Source organism: Littorina saxatilis, linkage group LG3 (assembly GCF_037325665.1).
Source record: "Littorina saxatilis isolate snail1 linkage group LG3, US_GU_Lsax_2.0, whole genome shotgun sequence".
In the NCBI taxonomy this organism is placed as follows: Eukaryota; Metazoa; Mollusca; class Gastropoda; order Littorinimorpha; family Littorinidae; genus Littorina; species Littorina saxatilis.
The window spans coordinates 16,528,937-16,535,495 of record NC_090247.1 but is presented as its reverse complement, the minus strand read 5'-3'; positions in this window follow the sequence as shown (position 1 = coordinate 16,535,495).

Here is a 6,559-nt window from a genome sequence, read left to right as displayed (position 1 = left end):
CCTCTATTAATCTTTCTCGTGTTTGTCTCTCTGTGTCTGTCTTTCTCCGCCTCTATTAATCTTTCTCGTGTTTGTCTCTCTGTGTCTGTCTTTCTCCGTCTCTATTAATCTTTCTCGTGTTTGTCTCTCTGTGTCTGTCTTTCTCCGTCTCTATTAATCTTTCTCGTGTTTGTCTCTCTGTGTCTGTCTTTCTCCGTCTCTATTAATCTTTCTCGTGTTTGTCTCTCTGTGTCTGTCTTTCTCCGTCTCTATTAATCTTTCTCGTGTTTGTCTCTCTGTGTCTGTCTTTCTCCGTCTCTATTAATCTTTCTCGTGTTTGTCTCTCTGTGTCTGTCTTTCTCCGTCTCTATTAATCTTTCTCGTGTTTGTCTCTCTGTGTCTGTCTTTCTCCGTCTCTATTAATCTTTCTCGTGTTTGTCTCTCTGTGTCTGTCTTTCTCCGTCTCTATTAATCTTTCTCGTGTTTGTCTCTCTGTGTCTGTCTTTCTCCGTCTCTATTAATCTTTCTCGTGTTTGTCTCTCTGTGTCTGTCTTTCTCCGTCTCTATTAATCTTTCTCGTGTTTGTCTCTCTGTGTCTGTCTTTCTCCGTCTCTATTAATCTTTCTCGTGTTTGTCTCTCTGTGTCTGTCTTTCTCCGTCTCTATTAATCTTTCTCGTGTTTGTCTCTCTGTGTCTGTCTTTCTCCGTCTCTATTAATCTTTCTCGTGTTTGTCTCTCTGTGTCTGTCTTTCTCCGTCTCTATTAATCTTTCTCGTGTTTGTCTCTCTGTGTCTGTCTTTCTCCGTCTCTATTAATCTTTCTCGTGTTTGTCTCTCTGTGTCTGTCTTTCTCCGTCTCTATTAATCTTTCTCGTGTTTGTCTCTCTGTGTCTGTCTTTCTCCGTCTCTATTAATCTTTCTCGTGTTTGTCTCTCTGTGTCTGTCTTTCTCCGTCTCTATTAATCTTTCTCGTGTTTGTCTCTCTGTGTCTGTCTTTCTCCGCCTGTATTAATCTTTCTCGTGTTTGTCTCTCTGTGTCTGTCTTTCTCCGTCTCTATTAATCTTTCTCGTGTTTGTCTCTCTGTGTCTGTCTTTCTCCGTCTCTATTAATCTTTCTCGTGTTTGTCTCTCTGTGTCTGTCTTTCTCCGTCTCTATTAATCTTTCTCGTGTTTGTCTCTCTGTGTCTGTCTTTCTCCGCCTCTATTAATCTTTCTCGTGTTTGTCTCTCTGTGTCTGTCTTTCTCCGCCTCTATTAATCTTTCTCGTGTTTGTCTCTCTGTGTCTGTCTTTCTCCGCCTCTATTAATCTTTCTCGTGTTTGTCTCTCTGTGTCTGTCTTTCTCCGTCTCTATTAATCTTTCTCGTGTTTGTCTCTCTGTGTCTGTCTTTCTCCGTCTCTATTAATCTTTCTCGTGTTTGTCTCTCTGTGTCTGTCTTTCTCCGTCTCTATTAATCTTTCTCGTGTTTGTCTCTCTGTGTCTGTCTTTCTCCGTCTCTATTAATCTTTCTCGTGTTTGTCTCTCTGTGTCTGTCTTTCTCCGTCTCTATTAATCTTTCTCGTGTTTGTCTCTCTGTGTCTGTCTTTCTCCGTCTCTATTAATCTTTCTCGTGTTTGTCTCTCTGTGTCTGTCTTTCTCCGTCTCTATTAATCTTTCTCGTGTTTGTCTCTCTGTGTCTGTCTTTCTCCGTCTCTATTAATCTTTCTCGTGTTTGTCTCTCTGTGTCTGTCTTTCTCCGTCTCTATTAATCTTTCTCGTGTTTGTCTCTCTGTGTCTGTCTTTCTCCGTCTCTATTAATCTTTCTCGTGTTTGTCTCTCTGTGTCTGTCTTTCTCCGTCTCTATTAATCTTTCTCGTGTTTGTCTCTCTGTGTCTGTCTTTCTCCGTCTCTATTAATCTTTCTCGTGTTTGTCTCTCTGTGTCTGTCTTTCTCCGTCTCTATTAATCTTTCTCGTGTTTGTCTCTCTGTGTCTGTCTTTCTCCGTCTCTATTAATCTTTCTCGTGTTTGTCTCTCTGTGTCTGTCTTTCTCCGCCTGTATTAATCTTTCTCGTGTTTGTCTCTCTGTGTCTGTCTTTCTCCGTCTCTATTAATCTTTCTCGTGTTTGTCTCTCTGTGTCTGTCTTTCTCCGTCTCTATTAATCTTTCTCGTGTTTGTCTCTCTGTGTCTGTCTTTCTCCGTCTCTATTAATCTTTCTCGTGTTTGTCTCTCTGTGTCTGTCTTTCTCCGCCTCTATTAATCTTTCTCGTGTTTGTCTCTCTGTGTCTGTCTTTCTCCGCCTCTATTAATCTTTCTCGTGTTTGTCTCTCTGTGTCTGTCTTTCTCCGCCTCTATTAATCTTTCTCGTGTTTGTCTCTCTGTGTCTGTCTTTCTCCGTCTCTATTAATCTTTCTCGTGTTTGTCTCTCTGTGTCTGTCTTTCTCCGTCTCTATTAATCTTTCTCGTGTTTGTCTCTCTGTGTCTGTCTTTCTCCGTCTCTATTAATCTTTCTCGTGTTTGTCTCTCTGTGTCTGTCTTTCTCCGTCTCTATTAATCTTTCTCGTGTTTGTCTCTCTGTGTCTGTCTTTCTCCGTCTCTATTAATCTTTCTCGTGTTTGTCTCTCTGTGTCTGTCTTTCTCCGTCTCTATTAATCTTTCTCGTGTTTGTCTCTCTGTGTCTGTCTTTCTCCGTCTCTATTAATCTTTCTCGTGTTTGTCTCTCTGTGTCTGTCTTTCTCCGTCTCTATTAATCTTTCTCGTGTTTGTCTCTCTGTGTCTGTCTTTCTCCGTCTCTATTAATCTTTCTCGTGTTTGTCTCTCTGTGTCTGTCTTTCTCCGTCTCTATTAATCTTTCTCGTGTTTGTCTCTCTGTGTCTGTCTTTCTCCGTCTCTATTAATCTTTCTCGTGTTTGTCTCTCTGTGTCTGTCTTTCTCCGTCTCTATTAATCTTTCTCGTGTTTGTCTCTCTGTGTCTGTCTTTCTCCGTCTCTATTAATCTTTCTCGTGTTTGTCTCTCTGTGTCTGTCTTTCTCCGTCTCTCTATGCCTTATAGTCCAGGCATCTTAGCCACTTTAGTGAAGGGAACGTTGAAGTGACAATGACTAGGTTTAAAATGTCCCTTATCAGAAAGTTCAACCTCAGTCCTTTGATGTTTATTAAACACATTTTCATATAAAGTTGGCGCTTCATACGGAAAAATGGCTTTGAAATTGACCCAAATCCTTCTTTGGGCTCTGTAAATGTCGTTTGGGGGTATGGTTGTAAAATGGTATCTACTGGTCACCCCAATGTATAAACTGAAAACTCTTTCTGCACCAGAACACGCAGAAAGGATTGTATCTGCCTGATGTCTGATGCTTTTCAAAATCCCCAACCACTAACACCTTCAAAACGGACTTTAACTGACACTGTTGTTTTTCCCTATATAATCCTTACTATTTTTCCGAGACGTCGTCGTGTTGTGTATTTAGCTTGCCACAACCTCATACATGGTCCTAAAAGTTAAAGTTGAAGAAAATACTAAAGATAAATGAAAAAGCTGACGCAGTGTCATTCGCACCGTGAATCCCCCCATGGGAACATACTAAAGTCTGGTTCCAAATAGGCTCAATTTCCTTCTATTTCTTTGTATTTCTGCCTCGTAGGGGTAGGGGTGTTCAAACCAAAGGCACCTTTAAACCAAAATTCAAATCACACATCGTACAATACTAAGACACTCAGCAGTAAAAGGGTGTCTGCTGGTAAAAAATTCCAAACAATCCTAAAAGTACTTCACTACTAAAAGTGCTTTTAAAAAGAGCCGTTATTTTTCCCTCTATATTCAGTATTGTGTTTTCTGCGAACATGTAGTCTATTTAGATGGTTGTCGTGTGCACTTGAGTTGCTAAAGCGTTTTCAGTTGGGCATATGTCGAAAAGCAAAGAATTAGCCCTTTGAAAACCATCAGAACTGTCACACAAAAATAACATTTACCTATCTCACCAACTGACCAAACATAGGGCTTTTCCTTATGTATTATGTATTGTCGTGTTTTTTGTAGCATACTTGTGAAAACAGCCACCACTGTTGTAAATGATACTTTAAAGAGCATTATTTCATTTTTACAGTTGAAGGACAACCTGGACTGCCGTATATTACAGCTGTTTTACAATCAGCCAAAATTTTCTTAACAAACGTATGTTAAGAACAACTCCCATAGTGAAATTGAAGGAAAACAAATTGAAAATCCCCCTGCCATAGAGGAGCTAAAGAATCAACAATAAACGACTGCATGGATAGCTTGATGCACGAATGCATTGCGGACATGTTTGTCTCCAACCAAGAGAAAGTTCCAAAAAATCCCTTTTGTGCTTCTTATTATACAGTGACGTCAAAGACAGCCTTTTCTGCTGTTCATACATTCAGGGGTTATGGTTACACTAAACGACGTAGTTGTAGCCATACTGCCATCCAGATTTATTTTTTCCTTGCGAGCAGTCACAGGGTGTTTGTGCTGTCTGCCAACCGTTAGATGACCCCGCCCAAGTCTGTTAAGGGACCGTTTGACCGTTATAGAACGCGTCTTTTTGATTTTTTGGCACAGTTGGAAACGGTTGATTTTTATCCCTACCATTGTTTCCAAACATTATATAGGAATGTTTTGTGAACAACGGATAATAGCCGCTACTCGCATGTGTAGCAAAAGTGAGCGTACATACTCACCCTGGTCGTACAGCCGTTGTCCGTTGCCCGTCTTTATCTGTCTGTACTGAACATTACCTTTGGATATTTCTCCAACGCTATGAAGTGAAGAAACACCAAATGTTGCAAAATGTTGTATGACCCCAAGAGCTCAAAAAAGATACTTGAGAACCTTGACCTTACCATAAGGTCAAGGTCACAGGGAGAATTAATGTGGTCTAAAAACTGCAAAATTTCACATTGTGCCAGTTTTCTGGAAAACAAATTAAAAACAGCGGGCTTAGTTTTGTATGGTATACAAGAAAAAGAAAGCCTTATCTTCTGATACCATTTTGGTTGACCTCGCTTCAATGTCAAGGTCAGAGGAGCCCTTCAAAGTTGAATTGTAGACATATTTTGATGTGAGCTTGCCCCTTTAACTTTACTATGGACGATATCTCTTACAAACTTAAACACTGAGTGGGGCGTTTGTTAGAATTTCATAGTGAGCCACATCTGGTCACATATCGTTAGGGTCAAGGTCACATTGACCCCTATGAAAAATGTGACCAAGCCGGGTAAAGAAATCCATGTGTCTTGGTAAAAAATCTTAACAAAGCAAAGCCCATGCGACTCTCATGCTTGACCTTTGTCTTAAAGTGACCTTGACCTTCAGGTGACCTTGAAGGTGAAGGTCTAACAACTGAAGCTGGCAAGGACATTGTACACTATTAGAACTGTTTTACAGATTTTTCCTACCAAATTACACATGACCTTTGGCCAAGGTCAAGATCATCAAAGGTCACACATCACAAGGCTATCAATTCAAGACATAGGAAGCATAAACATACTTATTGGCACTTTCTACAAAGAGACATTGTCACTTTTAGTGATTCAATTGCCCGTTTCAGTCACATTTCATAAGGGGCAAAGTGACCTTGACCTTGATGATATGTGACTAAATGTGGCTCAATATCAGTATATAACATGTGCCCCACACAATTATGAAGTTTGAAAGATTTTTTTCATAGTTCAGGGTCAAGGTCACTTCAAAACATGTATACAATTCAACTTTGAAGGACTCCTGTGACCTTGACATTGAAGCGAGGTCAACCAAAATGGTATCAGAAGATAAGGCTTTCTTTTTCTTGTATACCATACAAAACTAAGCCCGCTGTTTTTAATTTGTTTTCCAGAAAACTGGCACAATGTGAAATTTTGCAGTTTTTAGACCACATTCATTCTCCCTGTGACCTTGACCTTAAGGTAAGGTCAAGGTTCTCAAGTATCTTTTTTGAGCTCTTGGGGTCATACAACATTTTGCAACATTTGGTGTTTCTTCACTTCATAGCGTTGGAGAAATATCCAAAGGTAATGTTCAGTACAGACAGATAAAGACGGGCAACGGACAACGGCTGTACGACCAGGGTGAGTATGTACGCTCACTTTTGCTACACATGCGAGTAGCGGCTATTATCCGTTGTTCACAAAACATTCCTATATAATGTTTGGAAACAATGGTAGGGATAAAAATCAACCGTTTCCAACTGTGCCAAAAAATCAAAAAGACGCGTTCTATAACGGTCAAACGGTCCCTTAACAGACTTGGGCGGGGTCATCTAACGGTTGGCAGACAGCACAAACACCCTGTGACTGCTCGCAAGGAAAAAATAAATCTGGATGGCAGTATGGCTACAACTACGTCGTTTAGTGTAACCATAACCCCTGAATGTATGAACAGCAGAAAAGGCTGTCTTTGACGTCACTGTATAATAAGAAGCACAAAAGGGATTTTTTGGAACTTTCTCTTGGTTGGAGACAAACATGTCCGCAATGCATTCGTGCATCAAGCTATCCATGCAGTCGTTTATTGTTGATTCTTTAGCTCCTCTATGGCAGGGGGATTTTCAATTTGTTTTCCTTCAATTTCACTATAGGAGTTGTT